This window comes from Glossina fuscipes, unplaced genomic scaffold, assembly GCF_014805625.2.
Source record: "Glossina fuscipes isolate IAEA_lab_2018 unplaced genomic scaffold, Yale_Gfus_2 116, whole genome shotgun sequence".
NCBI lineage: Eukaryota > Metazoa > Arthropoda > Insecta > Diptera > Glossinidae > Glossina > Glossina fuscipes.
In genome coordinates this window covers 683,480-701,271 of record NW_023998459.1, presented here as the reverse complement: position 1 = coordinate 701,271, position 17,792 = coordinate 683,480, and the positions used below count along the sequence as shown (strand labels likewise).

The 17,792-nt window shown below is 30.7% G+C and overlaps 1 protein-coding gene across 1 annotated transcript in view; it reads right to left on the bottom strand.

Annotated features, from left to right (window-relative positions):
* LOC119640256 overlaps window positions 1-15,205 on the bottom strand; it is a 104,553-nt gene extending 89,348 nt beyond the window's left edge. The window contains exon 1 of the mRNA XM_038038149.1: window positions 14,521-15,205. The gene's annotated coding sequence lies outside the window, so the exon portion shown is untranslated. The remainder of the gene's footprint in view (window positions 1-14,520) is intronic.
* Window positions 15,206-17,792: the final 2,587 nt, after the last annotated feature.

Below are 17,792 nucleotides of genomic sequence, written 5' to 3'. Positions count from 1 at the left end.
AGACATTTTTATTATTATTATTATTATTATTATTATCATTATTAGCTTAAGTAGATAATTAATGCCTTTGCTTAGGTAGAATTTCGCCCGTCAACATATCGTCAAAGCGAGTTAAAAAGAAGCACACTGATGTTATGTACTATACGCACAGAGATGTCTTCACTTTCTTCTTTTTTTTCTTCTTACAAATCAGGCTCTTATCTAACAGAGTTTAATGGTTCATCATCATCATTATCATCACCAATGCGTTGCATTGTATACGAGATTAGCTTTCATTTCACATGAAGCTCAAAAAAATGATTAGAAAATTTATAAAAAGCTTCCGGGTAGACAAACCGCAATATATCAAAAAACAAAAAAAAAAAAACAGTAAATTATTTAACCTCAAAAACCTTCACTTTCTATTAAAAAGTATTAACGTAAAGAATAGCTAACTGAAGTGTGCTGTCAAAACAAATTAAAATAAACCTCTAAAGAAATGAAAAGTGAACCAGGAATTAATATAACTTGAAAATGACCCCAATTTTCTAACAATTTTTCAATTCATTTTTTTTTAGTTTACTTGATTTATATTTGCACAAATGCGGTTTTACGGCGCACTTTTCCTTTTGTTGCTTGTTTCACATTGAAAGGTAAATAAATAAATTTAAACGTATTGTTAAATTTAACCTTGGTCTATCATTTAATCTCATAGATTAGATTAATAAACGTGAATAAATATTAATTTTATATAAAAAGTTATTTTGGCCTTTTCTGGCAGCACAATTATCGCTCCTTGTATTTATTTGACTTAATTATAACTATTTGTTAGTGCATTTTAAATAAAACTTTATAATTTTTTTTTTATGGTCAATTTAAGAAAAAAATATTGTACATAATGGGAAACGAAAGTAGACTTCAAGAGCGAATTTTGGATACCCACCACCAAAGCTGAATATGAAGAAAATGTATTCACAAATTATTATTTACCGAAGAAGAAGTAAGTTATATAAATAGTTTTAACACAATTTTTGCTTCAGTGAACCCTCGAATATTGCTGCAACGTTTTTTTTATCTAACCTGCAAAATTGATCTAAAACGCAGATTTAAATTTTTACGTCGTTAAGCATTCCGAAAGTAGAATGACAAAACTAACCGGAGAAATGAATGTCCTGTTTTCACACACTACCATTAACACAAAATTGAAGTTAATCAATTGCTGGTTGTTCTATTTATTAGCACTGCGCACTGAGTTATAAAAAGTCTGCCTGTTTGAATATTAAAGAAGCTCTTGTCACTTAGATTCGTAAAGAGAAGAAGAGCGATGTTCTAGCTTTTTCACTTTAAATGTTGTGGCCAAAGTAATCTGAAAGCTTTTGTTTTTTACATACTAAATTTGATTGATTTGATTTTTTACATACTAAACTTGATCGATTCGGCCAAACAATTCAATTTCTTGATGAGCGCCTTTGCTGGATGATTTTTTACGATTTTGTTTAGAGTATAATTTATAAATTGTGCGCGAAAAGGCTTTCTTCGATTTATAGTAATCACTATCCTTACAGAGTCACTGTGAACTATTGATTTAGTAAATGTAATCATGTAATCTGTGTATATGTGTCTGTGTGCGCGTACTTTATGAAATATTTTTATGTAAGACAAACAGTTTTTATGACAAGAGACGCTTTAGGCTTAGCCGTCTTTTGTAGCGACTCAATTACTACTTTTTATTTATACTTAAATTTTAATTTAAAATTACCCTTATTTTAAAAAATAAACGCCTGCATTGCTTTAGCACTGTTGTCTCAGCTTATTCGATTTTTGCTTAAACTAAAAAAAGGAAAAAAAATCTTTTTTCGCTTTCGTTCAACAAAAGAATGATTGATAGTTAAAGTTTTGCCATATAAACTCCTTTTTAAGTTAAGCATTAATCTTTATTTTTATTGTTGAGTTGTAAAAAAACCCTCTTTGTACTTCAAATTGGACATAAATTATAGGCAACTTTGTTTTCTTTGTACTCACACTGTCTACATTGATAAATTTTTATGTATATATAATGCACAGGCTGTACCTGGGATTGGTTTGGCTTGTTCGCTTTTCAATTCAATTCAACGGCGTCTTTTTTATGTTTTTTCATTTGAAAACGATTTTATGAAAGTTGTCTTTTTTAAAATGTAATACATAAACGTAAATTTGACCATGAACAGTAGGAATTGCATTAGATAAGCAGACGAGTCATCAAAAAAGAAATTGAAATAATAATGAAAAAACAAAAAAAGCAAATTAATTAACTTTTTAATATTTGCTATAAAAGGATGATATTCCTTTCATTGTGCTTGAAGTGCAAAGCGAACAAAATTGTGATTAAAGCGTTAAAACTAAATGCTTTTAACCCTAATCTTACTAATTAGGAGAGCCTTTGAATCACTTTTGAACTTTGAGCAAACATTGTTTGATTACTTCATGTTGCATGGCCAATTCTTTTTTTTTTATTTTTCTTTAACAATTAATGCTAAATTTAAAGTTAGTTACGATATCAACATTAACCCTTTCTAGAATATATATATATATTATTATAGCACGATATCGTACGCAGTCAGATGGTCCGAAGGAAATCCCGCATCTTGAGTAGAAATAACTAAAAGAGTAAAGAATTTAGGGCAGAGTTGCGTCGAAGAATTACGTACACAATTTCAGATTACATTTGAAAAATACCTCTCCAAGCCATCTGCTGAAGCCCAGGTTACGTACAACCTGCGTCGGCAAATAAATTTTTCTCATCCATGAATAAAGAACTACATTTTCATACTCTATAATGTTCATTGCCCGAGGCTGGCTTTTTCTGTAGCAAAAAAAAAAAAAAATGGTATTATGACACAAGATAAAATTGAGTAGGCGTGACCGAATCTTTCCATTTTTATACAGACATTGCAGCATCGCCCTTAGAGTATACGTTCAAATTTTTGAAGATTTTTCCGCTATAGTTTGTGGGCAATGAGGTAGGTGTGTCATTCCGTCGATTCGACCCATTTTCAATATACACCTGCGTTCAAAACCTTGCAATGTTTCGGCCAAATTCCAAGCGGACAGCTTCAATTTTGCAAGAAGAAGAATGTTTACAACTGACATTACACAGGACTGTATATACTTTGTGGGGTTTCTGAAGCCTTCTTCTGATGATAGGTATAAAAATATATATCCTGTGTATAATATTTTATGTTTATATATAGCTTGTTTGGACAAATAAACCAATAACATTTTAAATATTCCCATGATTCTGATAAGTGACTGAATGATCATGGTATGATCATGGTATGATTTGTTATTACAAACATTTTAAGATTAGGGCTGAAGATATTTTACATGTAATTATGTCCCTACGTTATATAATATGTTCCTCCGTTTTTTTTTTTTAACTATGACACAGTTATTAAGAGAAAGTTAAAACAGCTGTTATAAGACTTTAAGTTAAGTAGCAGTCCGTAAAGTCAAAATAGAAATTTCGATATTTTTTTAGCGGTACTTTTTTTTTCGCCTAATAGGTTGTTTAGTTTAACATATGATGGCTTACCTAGTTAGCCTAGCGTCGTTGAAGAGAGTTCTGAATCGAACAAAGACTAAATCACTTTATGTATGTAGCCGTAGCTTGTCATTAGTTTATGGGCCGTAAGTATTCAATATGGAGGTTACAAAATCTTTAACATGTATTCTGCATTCAGCATTTTAAGCTTGCACAATCACCGCTTCTGGAGTTTAATACGGACCTCATCAGAGCTTGATGAACTCTACAAGTTCGTAATTAAAACTTTTGTTACCTCTATTAATTGAAGCCAAACCGGCAGACTTTTGTTCACAAAATTTTTTTGCCAGGAACTTCTAGATAGAAAATTAATCAAATTATATCCGCGTCGAATTTCTTCTCGAGTACAGTTTTCGTCGTATCATTTAACTATGCTTGAAAGTGGATGCATATACTGTATAATTAATTGTATGCCTACTCTACTGAACGATATCCCCTTTTTTCTTGAGAGAATGTCATCCATTTGTTCCTAGCGTTTTCTGTGAACTAATGCATTGCGTAGAGTTTTAACAAATATTTGAAAAATGTGTAAATAGTTATATTGCATTTTATAGCAAGTCTTCGGTATTTTGGAAGCGATCTGGAAAGGATCGGTGAACTATTAATATTGCACTTCATAAAAAAAAATTGTGAATGGAATATTCTCTGACTAGATGAGATATTGTGCGACTAAGCATGTGTTTGCTCAATGCCATCTTCCGTATTTGTCATATGTTAATAGGGAGAATGTGTTAAGGAAATGAAGTGTCTCCATTTTAATTTTATATTATTGAAATAAGTTGTTTTCTGAAATAATAAGTTTTATTAAAATATTTCCGACAAATTGCTTTTTATTTTATTTACAATTTCTTTAGTTAATTAATTACCTTTAACATTAGCATTTTAAAAAAAAAAAATTTATAAAATTTCTACGAAAAAATAGAATTTTAAATCTTATCCAAATTTTGTGTTATAGATTTCCATAATTAATTCATAACTGACATTATTTAGTGTCAGTCAACTTTAAGAGAATTAGCAAATTTAATAAATGCCTGCATAATTTTGGCGTTTATTGCATATAAGTGCAAGCCTTAGAACGCTTCGATGTTAAAGCAAACATTATATCACCCTGCTAGCACCGTCCCTTTACAGCCCACACATTTCTGATGAAGATAAATAATACGGAATGAAATAAACGAACAATTGCTAATGAACTGCACTACGCTAAAAAGAGCATTTCTTTATTTGTTAATGGGTTAATAATGGTTTAAAATAAGGTAGAAAAAAATAGTAAAAAAAAGGAAAACTACCAAGGGAGCAACACCAATCAGCTAATTTGTATGCAATTTGCGTAGAGTAGGCTTCTTGTCTTTTTAACGTTTTTGTTTCTTTTTTTTTACATATTTTTTTAAAGGTAAGCATATATATCACTTTGGTCTGTTTTGTCTGGCTTGGTTTAAGTCTGTCTGTCGCTTTGTCTAAACTGGCATACACAGTATGATGGTAGGAGAGAAAACCATTATAAGACTTCCACATATGAAAGTATTATGAGGTTTTATTTTACAACCCAAAAAAAAAGGAAAAAAAGAAACAGCGGAAGTTATTACTCTTGGTCAGAATTTTTTTTCTTGATTTTCTTTTAATTCTTTTGTTGGATACTTAGTAAAGACATTGTTTTAAATAGAAAGAAATGAAGAAATGAAACCTTAAAATCAATTAAAAAGTAGAGCTATTTTTAAGTAGCGTACAATAAAGATTTTAATATAAAGTTAAAATCAAATAACAGAAAATACATAATATAGTTTATTAGCTTGATCGTACGGCATACAAAACATAATTCTCAACAAAAAAAAAAATATTTTTTGAACAAATTTTGTTCATGTTGGAGTATGAAGTACAGCGATTAAATTCATTTTTATGAAATTCACTTTAACAATCAATTTTTAACGAATTGGTTTGAAACACCGAACCTTTAAAGATCAAAATGTGAAACTGAAGGTTAAGTTAATAAATTGAAACTAGCTTAATTTTTATTAATTTATCGTTATTATTTTAAGACTTCTGTAAAGACCTGACCTAATGGTTCTAGACAACCCTTGCTTCCTTGCTTTAAACTACTGAAACTATTCAATGGTTTTCTTAAAATGGATCATCTATTAAGCGAGCGTTACCTGCCGACTTCTACAAGAATAGATTGCTTCCAATTTCACGTTTTTCGACCTTAGCTTCTGAGTGGCACCAAAAACATATCCCTTTTTGTTAAAAGAATTGTTTAGAAATTGTGAGTTAGCTGCGAGCGTTACAGTTAACTGATTGTCCTCTAAAAGATGTGAAGTTATATTTAAATATAACCCATAGCAAAAACCCACACAATTTTTTTTTTTTTTTGCAGAGCTCTGTTAAGCCGTTAACAAAATTCTGTTAAACGAAGACTCGGAGGGATTTAACTTAAAATACAGTTTTAAAGGAACTTATCGAGAATTTTTTTACAAAGCATTATAAACAAAACATGACTTTATGTAAATTAGTTAATATGCGAAAGGACAACATTTTTACACTATGTCATAAATGAGCTTGATGAAACGAAGCTTTGCTTAGCTACTGCGGGCAAACCCTGTCCTGTGAAAAAATGCAGAAATGCAGGTTTTGAACTTTCTAGAATATGGGAAAAAGAGTCCATTACGTGAAATAAATTTGTAGATTGAAGTTTCATCTGGTCGCTTAAGTGCTCCAAAACGATTGTCTATGCCGCACGCATACTTGGTTCGGCTGTCTTAAACATTAATTGCTAGCTTCTCTCATACACTTATTCCGTTAAAAAAATGTTTATGTTCACCTAAAACCGTTTGTAAATGAAAACAGGTTAGTGTAGCTTCATCGAAATGCCATTTAATGGATATGAACCCGGGAGCGATTTAAAAGGTATGATTGTTTCCTTCAGGCAATTAAAAGTTTGTGACGAAATTTTTGATCTCAGTTTCTGATGTTGGTGATAAACTCGACTGTAGAACTATAAATTTTTTTGCCGTTTTCTCTCTCAATTCTCAACAAGTAAAGTGTAAAACGTATCATTCTATTTTTGACGAATACAACACCACAACAAAGTGGCAGGCTCTAGCAATAAATTTTTGAGAAGGGAGAAAGAGGAAGCATATATGAACATGCAAGGGCAATTTTATGTGCTGAAAGTGCTGAGTATTGCTAAAAATTAAAAAAAAATTTGCTAGAATAGAAAAATTTATGTAAATATATTGGAAAACTTTAAAACCGTTTTTCTGAAAGCAGTAGAATAGTTTTAATTTTTATACTCTACTCCATTAGCTATGAATCTTGTGCGGATGTATCCAACAACCAGAATGACTCGAAATAGACTTATCTTTTATTGCACCGATCGATTCAGAAAATGATTCCGTCTATCTAACTCGTTTTCTCCTGTTCAACCTACAGTCCGCAGCCATTGAGGTGTTTTGATGAAATCTGGTACACCTAACTGTTTGGCTCAAGGACGGACGCTATAGAAAATGGCTTGCATTGGACCATACTTTCAATTCCTTTCCCTATAACGATTTATTTTTGAAAGTTGCTGTATGACTGGGTTGGTGCAGAGTGTTTAATGGCGGCTATAGGGTTTTCACTTGTTTTTAATAAAATTGTTGACAATATTTATAGAATAACATTTGAAAAGGTATAAGACTTATGGACTCTAATTCAAATATTACTCATTAAAAACGATCACTCCACAAAGCCAAAGTCGGCAGTTGTTGGCAATTGAGTTGAATTGAAAGAGCGAGAAGGTATTTGTTAGCATTTGAGTTGAATAGAAAGAGCGAGACCGCCTTTGGTGGCACTATTTAATAAATGTACATCAAAAGTGAAAAATCACTCAGTAATCGTCGAGTGATTTTTTCCATAAATTAAGTTCTACATTTTGATTCTTTCCATAAATTAAGTTCTACATTGTGATTGTTTCCATGAATTAAGTTCTACATTGTGATTCTTTCCTTTGCTTTCCTTTCAAAGTAAGGTAGCCTCTCAAGAGAGGCTACAGTGCTGCATTTTTTTTTTTGTATTTTTGAAAAAACCATTTTTTTCATGCTTAATAATCTCCTCGAATATTATTATTTTATTACCTTATCTTTTATGTAAAAGCAATTGTCAACGAAAATTTTTTAAACTGGAAGTGTGGATGCCCTAAAGATAATTTTGATTTCTATCGACATTCCAACCGATATATTAAAGTTGCTTTCATTTTGCAAAGCAGCTTTATTAAGGCTTGTATTATTTGCTGTACTTTAAGATGCTTGCCTGACTAAAAGCAAGAAAAACAAGAATATCTCATTTTCTTTATATCCGATGTATTTTATTTGAATTACGCCATGTAAGTAGACTTGATGTGTTATTTTTTATTTGTATTATTATTTTAATCTTTTAATTTTTTATATTTGCTATCTCCCAGAACTCCTAAATATTAAACGAAGATTATTTTCGGTGTAAACACCATATTGTCATAAGAAAAATCATTTGGATTGTGGATTAAAACCCAATTGTGACCCCTGTCATAATTTTGCTTGAGATAACTAGAAAATTTAATTACTCGTGCCCACTCGGGACATATGATGCCGAAAACATGAAATTTTAATTTCAGAATTTTTTTTTTTTTTTTTGTTTTAATCGTTTTAACATTTTTCTTAAGCCATGTCTGTTTCAAATAATCATTGTAATTATTTGAATGTGGGGACCTCTACGTGACAATTATCTATTATTTAAATAGGTTCAAAATTATTGTATCTAATTAACTCTACACCCTTACACCCCTTATTGTTGTTATTATTTTTTCTTTTTTTCTTTGAGACAAAGGAAACCAAGCAAATATCACAATAATTTTAGAAGAATCGTAGAAATAGTTTCCTTTTTTGCTTTAATAATTTCAATTATATAACCAAGTGTTTCAATGTAAATTTAATATTTTTTATCGGCATAAGAAAGTTGCGCTGAATTTGAACAAGTAAAAAGCAAGGACACGTTTTCAGCACTCAATAAACTTATAAAAATTTACATTCATCATGGAACAGTGATTACATCACATATGCACAGTTGTCTCTAACAGGATAAATTATCTTGTACGGCTGAATTTTAAAATAGTAGACGATATCGTCAGAGTAAAACAATCTTTAATATATAACATATCTTTAATTAATATATAGTGTTAGTTTTTACACTTACATTTTTCATCGAAAGAGAAGTCCATTACTATAATGTAGAGACAAGGAAAAATTATATTTGTCTCTTACTCAACGATTTCAGTAAACCTTTTAAAAATTTTAATATCTTCCTAATTAATTACGAACGTCGCCGTATGTCCAAACTATGTATATTTCACGATCAAATAATCAGATCGATATCGGTGGCTTTCTTTCTTGAACAGGAAGAGAAAACATTGTTGCCATTAAAAAAGAGAGCTATATTTCTGAATTTATTTTAAAGGAACACTTTCACGTATGAAAATGCAATTCCTAACGTATGTTGCCTTGCTCGCCGTACCACCATAGTTCAACATTTTTCACATCGAAAAATCAAACCAAAAATCTACTGAAATTATAATTCGAGATAGTATAGTAGGGTATTTTTGAAACATTTTTTAAAAGAACGGTTTTGATTCATATGTCTTTTGTCCGAAAATTGACCATAGCAATCGGAAGAATTAATTTATCGAAAAAATTCTACATAGCTTAAGTCAATCGAACGAAAACCAGAGAAGACACCCATATCGCAAGCTCGACCAAGCATAGTTTCAAAAAAAAAATACATTTAAGATTAATTTCAACTGGGAAAACGTAAAATGATCCGAACATTTTTATGGGCGCTGCGCGGCTATACTCAATCTCCGATTCATTTTTGCTCCTGTTAAGCTGTGCAGTGCACCGAAAATACGTGCTAGCTGAAGCGTTGAAGCACATACAAAATTTGTAAACTCCCAAATTAAACATAAAATAGAAATAATATTAAAATTCAACTTTATCCTTAAAGTTTCATTACGATAACAGCCACTTGGCATCAAAACGGGAGATCTGGTTGATGATTACATTCACGCATGTTTGCTAATGTTGATTTGCCATATGGTAGTGTGTTGCACTGTACCGCGATACCTATTGCCAAAAAACAACTTTGTCAGGCTACGATTTTTATCAAAGCCTCTCTTTTAAAATTTTTCGAAAACGAATGATTGCTTCCTCGCAACTTCACTTCTGGACTATCGATAAAGGCTGCTTATAAACAAGGCGACAAACCTCTATAAGATTAGGTAATGGCTGTCAAACTTATCATTATATTTGCCATGGGTGTGAAGTTATATTTAACTATAATACTACTAATATATCTAGCAAAGACACAAACCAACGAATCCTCTATTAGTAATCTTTCCAACGATGTGCAGGATATATTATGCTTACATGTTAGCCTATATCATGGCAATTTTCAAAGTTCCATAAAAATTTTCCGAGCAAAACTTAATATAACCTGAAGCTCGTTAGAAAGGCTATTAGTGGGGGTTTTCGCTGTGCTAGTTTCATTTTTTCACAGGACAGAGTTTGCCCGCAGTAGCTAAGCAAAGCTTCTTTTCATCAAGCTCATTTATGACATAATATAAAAATGTTGTCCTTTCGCATATTAATTAATTTACATAAAGTCATGTTTTGTTTATAATATTTTGTAAAAAAATTCTTGATAACTTTTATTTTAACTGTATTTTGACTTAAATCCTTGCGAGATTTTGTTTAAAGTATTCTGTTAAGGGCTTAGCAGAGTTCTGCAAAAAAATATTTGGTTTATGCCTTTGCTAATTATATTTAAATATAATTTCACACCCTTTTATTTGCCTATCGTTGATGGGATAATGACAAAATTCCGTTAAAAAATGCAGTTTCCTATCCTTGTTTATAAAAAACTCCCTCAAAATACGAGAAAGAAAAAATTTTAAAATATGTATATAAGGACTTTTTGTTTTAAACCCTTATCGATGAATCACACAAATCATTCTCATGTGTACATTTTCAACATTATCTGACTCTACACTGCAAAACAGTTAAATGTCAATTAAAACTACAACACATTCTTGATACGTTCACACACACAAAAGTTCTCCCGTTATGCGGAGTTACATTCTACTGAACGACAAGTTAAAACGGTTTCATATATTGTATGCGGGGTGTTATCCACGAACGAAAAAAACAAAGTAGCAATAAAACAAAACATGTAAAGTAGAAAAAAATTATAAATAAAGAGAATTTTGCAAATGTGCAGTTAGTGCAATGCGGTTGAAGAAAAAAGGAAAAAAGAAGCAAAAATTATTTATCATCTGATTATTGTTCGCAACTTTGCAAAGCTTTTTTTTTTTTAAATTAGGACGACCAATTATAATCAGAAACCACGTTGCAAACAACTTTAAACCAAATGAAGAAGCGGAACTTTGTGATGTTTTGAAAACCTGAAGACTCTCCTCCTTTCATACCTATTTACGTTTTGTGTTAAATTTGGAATAATTTTTTTCCATTTATCTTCTTTGTTGTTGTTTAAAGGTTTTTTGTTTTCTTTTTTTTCGTATGGGGATTTTGCTTTATATTCTGTTCTCTGTTGTACGATGGTTGATGATGATCACTTGAGTTGCCTAAACAGGTTAAGAGGATGATGTTCTTTACGCTTGGTCTGTGGCTACTTAGCTTCTGTTTGTCGTCGGTGAATATCGGTGTAGAAATATTTTTACGTTTAATTTTCAGAGTTTTCTCAGTTTATTTTAGAATTCGTTTTACTACAGCCTTCCCTTTTAACCATCTATTTTATCGGTTTTATTTTGCTTTATTTTAATTGCAGAGCCCAGCTACAGTTCAAAGCTACAAAAAATTCGTACAAGGTTCTCTCCTCGTTCAAGTTGAATTTGAACTTTTCTTTCTTTTTAATTCTTTTTTTTTTTGTGAATTTATTAAACTTGTTTTAACAGTTGTTCGCTTATCTCTGGCAATTTAAAACAACAAATTTATAAAGTTTAAATTAAAATTGAAAAATTTTTATTAAGTAATTTTACTTCCGGCTTAGGTGAATTGTAGTCATCGAATGGCATGAATTAACTTTAAAAGCAAAAAAAAAAATTAAACAAACTAACAAATTTTACTTGTATATTTAACAAAGTCACGTCTTGTGTGATCTAAACTAACGATCTAAGGTTTTCTTCTGGGTACGTTTTTCTTTTTTTTTTTTGACTTTTCTTTCTAATTTTTGTTTACAATTTTTTTAAAAAGATTTCTATGTCTGTTTTATAATTCTTCGAAATAACTATGTTGTGCTCATTGAGCGGTATGAAATTTATTAAAAGGTTTCATTTAATTATATGTATGTATCACACGCTTTCTTATTTTATGACGGCCATTGTCTTCATTTCATTCACTTGTATATAAAATTATCCGGTAATTAAGTGAAATTTATGTTTTCTTTCTTCACCTTCGAAAGTTTCTTATCGCCCCCTCGATGTGTTCATTGTCTTGCGGTAGTAGCTTCAATGCTTTAAAACGTTTTCTGATAAAACACTCGTACTCAATTTTTTGGCAGCGATTCATATGATTATGATTTATCGCATATAAAAACAAAATTTTGAAAAATTCTGACAAATATTTCAATGGTTTCAAATTATTTTTGTGTTTTGTTTTCAATTTACGGTGCAATAATAAATGATCGAGAAGGGTCTTTTCAACAACACATACATAACACATTATAATGCTGCATTTACTGCAATTTGAAAAATGTTTTCACAGATTTTACCTCACATATAGAGACAACAAGCGTGGCCCACGTCTCTTTAAATTTTCACAACATTTACTATCAAATGAAGTAAAAGTTCTTACATTCAACCGTACGTATATAGCAAATTGAGTCATTACATTGCAAAAAAAACCGTTACCAACACTTACAATGCAACGAGCTTGACCGAAACGTTTTCGGTGTCAATATTCGAAAGTTGAAAGAAAATTTTCAGCGCCTTCGCTAAACGAACGGAAGCCTTTTCGACATTTTAAAAGACAAATTTTTTCCTTGAGCCAACATTGTAATGTCTGACAGTTTTTCATGAAATCATGCTATTCGCGATTGTATATTTTTCTACTTATATATTTTACCAAACTTCATGTTTCAATTTATAATCGGTTTTAATTTGTACATGATGGGATATCAAAAACTTTGAAATTTTTTTAGTGAATTAAAAAAAAAGAAAAGAAAGTCTCCATAATTGTTTATGTTGAATTTGGTGTCATTTTGGCAATTTCGGCATCAAAGCAATAGACAATCACAGGAAAAAGTTAGTCGACGGACATATCCAAATTTTGTCAGAATTTCTTAATTGAGCGAGAAATTGTACAGTCGAAGCGAATATTATTTTCTGCTTGCAAATCTCTTGGCCATCACTTGGGACGCTTGTATAATGCCCAAAACTGCATTTGTTAAAGAAACTGTTTCAAACACTCAGCCGCAAAAATTTTATTTATGCTGTGGCCTACCAGGCAAAGGATGTCGACTAACAACTCTCTAGCTAAATTAATTGTAATTATTTATATAATTATTGTGTTCGTGAAATGATAAAAAATTCCTAAAATGGGAAAACATGCTCACCTCACATATAAGTTGCATTACTCGATTTCTGATTCGTTTAGTTTGTGTTAAGGAAACATCTTTTAGCCTTTATTAAGGTTACTTGTTAATCGATTACCTCTTATACATTCCAAATTACAGTCATTTTCTTAAAGCAGAAGTTTTTGTGAATTTACCATATTGGTTTTCATCTTTCGAGTAAAATTCCATATCAAATTTTTAGGTCAGTCCCTGTACTACGTTTTAAGTCTTTAGTAATTTCTGCCGTCCGCAGAACACTTTTTTTTTTCAACGTTGATAAGTTTGAAAAGAAATGTCTTTCTATCGTCATGGGTGAGGCCTTGTATATTGAAAATACGGACGAAATACAGAATATACATTTGATATCTCATTTAATTTAATTTTATTTTTTCGTTTGCGCTGCGAAAAGCGAAAAAAAAGAAGAAACCAGAAATATTCTTGATTATATATAACCCAACAGCGTTTCTCCTGACACTTTATGATCAGCTCGCTCCAAAGTTTCAAATTAGTTTAGATTTAATTCATTATTTGATCAAGTCTACATAGCATTGCGAATTTATCATTTTGAGAATGATTTTGAAAGATGGTATCGCATCTTTTTTCTTGTAAGTTGGCAGTAATTTTCTAGCTATGGGGTAAAAGTTGACTCCGTTCAAAGAACGTTCGCTAAAACATATAAAAGCCATCACTTAATCAATCTACGGAGAATGGAGGATTAACCGTAATAGATGCACTGCAGCGCTGAAAGCCAATTTGGAGTTGTTAAGAAAATTTGTAATTAAGTTATCGTATAAAGTAATAATTTTTGTTGCATAGTTATTAAAATCATATTGTAGCGCCAATTTCCGAAGCCAGTTTTTTCATAATCATTTTCATTTCAGTTTTATCATAACCTAAGGGAAACGATCATTAAAATTCATTATGATTTTAAAGTAACAGATTTTTATATATGTTTTGGACGTTACGTATAATACTTGTTGGAATATATTAGATTTGAAACTATTTCCTTTAACTGGCAACTCTTTGTTTGGTCAGTTTTACAATGAAATCCTTCAAAAGCATAGAATATGCAAATTTTAGCTTTGCAAAATGTTATTTTTTTGTATATCTGCACATATATATACAACACACGATTTTACCGTTAGCTAAACTCTACTAACAAACTATACGTAGCAAAGAGGGGCATCAAACTAAACGCTTAGTTAAATAGAATAGAACACAACAGCTATCGAGGAAAGAAACAAAACTTGAAATATGGCAAAAATTAATGCAAATATTTTAAGCAATTAACGAAAACAGATTTAAAAAAACGATTAGAATGGAAAACTTACTTCAAAGCGTGTAGAGAACAAATTCGGCAATAATCCCAGTTAGATTGCTACTAATCTAGAGCTTTTTAGGCTCAACGAAACACGCAAATATTTCGTACTTTTTAAGGTTTTGTTTCCACTTTTATTTAATTGTTTTTCATTTTTGCTATTTATTTTGAATTTTTTTTTATTCTTTTTTTTTAACCAGTAACTACTTTGCTTTTGTATGCATTTGTACGACTTTTATTCTTTACTTATGCAGACTCCGAAAAAATAAAGAGAAATATAATATCACTCGATTTGTGTTTTTCTTTCACTGCTGTTGTTACTGTGGCTTTTGTTGCTTTATTGCAAATGGAAACTTGTTTTTACGCTTTTTCTAAATGTTTTTCTTCGTGTCTCTACAACTGGACAATTTTTTTTCAACATAAATAAAATTAATTTTATACGTGCTTGATGTAATAATTATCATCACTAATATTATTATAATGATTGCTAAACGTTTTCTTTCCTTCAACTTTTAACTTTTATTTTTAATTTCACAATTATTACATAGTTTTCTTATCGACAAAGCACCGGATACTTCTACTTCATTAATAATCGGATACTTCTACTTCGTTAATTCTTTGCACGCGGTTAAAATTTACTTATAATGTTTCACATTTTTTCTAGCCGTTTACCAGTTTTTTCTTCGGCAGTTGTTGAAGAACTAAACATCGTTTTCTTTCTTATTGCCAACTTGTCTTCCTCTATTTCCCGGTGAGGTGGTCAGGTGAGTAAGACTGCTTGTTTTCAACCTACACGGTGAGCAATCTTACTTCGTTCTTTAGTATGAAAATATACTCTTTAGTTATTATTTTTTTCAAAAAGATACTATAACGCTCTCTAAGTCTTTACTTTTCAAAAAAGACTTTGAAAAATTACTATTCTTCTTGAGGAAGTAACGTGTTTCCATAACAAGATTAAAAATGCTTTCATTTTTAGTCTAACAACGTTTAAGCTAAAATAATGTTTCATCCATGGATATTTTACTAGTGTTGTTTATACAAATTCAATTGGCTTGCTTTCTCTCTTCATATTTTACTAGTGTTTTTCATACAAATTCAACTGGCATGCAGTTATTCATTTTTTACATACTTTTACTGTTCTCTTACCATCTCAAAGAGAAGATAATGAAATATTTTCGTAACATTAAGATTCATGGTTGCCAAGTACTAGTAATTTTTAGAGAAAATTAAACAACAAATTTCAATTAACAAAAAGAAGCGCTTGGTTTCAGACCCGTAATTTTTACTATTTATTCATATGCATTCACTTGTTATGTTGATCCACCCCGTTTATATATGGTACAAAAAATATTTCAAATCATGTATTCGTACGATGTGGATGTTCTTTTTTAGCAAAAACCTAAAAAAACTTTCGAGGCGATTTGGTTAATTTTCGACCTAAAAACCATGATTTTGTAAAACAAAATCTTTAAATCAAAGTTATAGTTCTAATGTGAAGCATCTGACAGTCGTTCAAAAAGCGTTGCCGTTGATTTGGAAGGAATGAAATCTCAGTTTTGCAGAATATAAATTGTTTGTGAGTTCTTTACATACATATCTTATATATATATATATATATGCAAGCACACAGTATCTTGGAAGCTATAACAAATATTGTATTAAAAATATTTGGCAGGTCTAAGTGTTATGAATGAATAAGGTGGAAAGAATGAAATGAAAATTAAATTAGTTTGTTTGGGCGTAGCCGATTTTCTTTTTTTAAACATGAATAATAGGATTGTCAATAAGATATGCATAGCAAATTTCAGCCTTCTATATTTCATAGAATATGGCTACTCAGAAAATATCCACAAATTTTTTATTAAAAAAGAGGTGCTTTAAATTTATGGTTTACTGTCGACGTGTCCTCTAACTATTTTTGCCTATTTTCAATAATGCGTACAGGAAATGTCAACGTTTCTAACAAATTTTAAGTCAATTTTTGCGCCTGGAGAGCGCCAAGAAATCACAAATTTACAGACGCACAGACACGGCTAGTTTGATTCAGAATTTGAAGCTGATCGAGAATATAGGATCTCTGAAGCTTTCTTTTGTGTGCTACAGACATTATAATAAAACGGCTACACCTGCTATCCTTCGATGATGGCAAACACCGTCAAGTAATGTAGCGAAGTATCAATCGTCCTAACGGTTAAATTCGATGATTTGTCGTCCTTTCTCTACATAAAATAATAATTTTCCATTTAGTATTACTGAGTTATTTAATGTAAACAGACATTCACCATGGAATGTTCAAAATTGCATTTTCGACATTCATTACTTTCGTTATTTGATTTAAAAAAATCTGATGTCGAACCCCATCACTTTTAGAAGTTTACGGTGATATTGCTGCGTCAAGAACAAGAAGACAATGAATTGGTTTAACAACGTTGGGATCCAAAAGTATCCAATAGTACGCCATTCAATATTGACATTATTGTTATCACTAGGTGCTCGGCATCGTTTATCGGTTTATCACATTGATATAGTTAGCTGTTTGTTAAAATGGTCATTTGGAAGATGAAATTTATCTGGTCCAACGGAAATTTTTTGAACAAAAGTGATTTGGGAACGTGGTTTGTAGATTAAAAGAGTCATTGTACCGTTTGAAACGGGCGGACCCGAAATGTTCTTATTAAACGGTTTTCACTAGAAGCAAACTTCGACACTTGTGTGTATACTTTAAAGAAAACGACTTCAAAATTTGTGTAGTATGAAAAAAACTTACACCAGTTTCTTTAATAGAAAAACAGAACAATATTCCCCGACATGGAAACATTTAATACATTTTTATATAAACGAATAATAAATTTGGAATAACAGCCGAAATGCATGCAAAAAATGAAATGAAGCAATTCATACCATTTATTGACAACTTACATTTCAAAAATGGGATAGAGCAATTCGCGCAATCCCGCGCGAATGTTCACCAATTTCCCAATTATCGCCATGTTGTCGCAGAGATGGCAAAAACTTATAGAAAATGGTGGAAAATATTTTGATTAATATACATTGTACCAATTTTGCTACATAAATGCCTTTTTAAAGTAAAAAAACGATCAAAATACATGCAAACGCCTAATTCACAGAATATATCGATAATGGGATACAAACATTTATGGAGACCATCTAAATTTTCATAAAGTAAATAGTCGTACGAATGCGAGTATTGTAAGTTATAGCATATATTAACTTAAAATTCGATATAAATATTTACTAGAAGCAGTTTCAATATAAATTGAACTG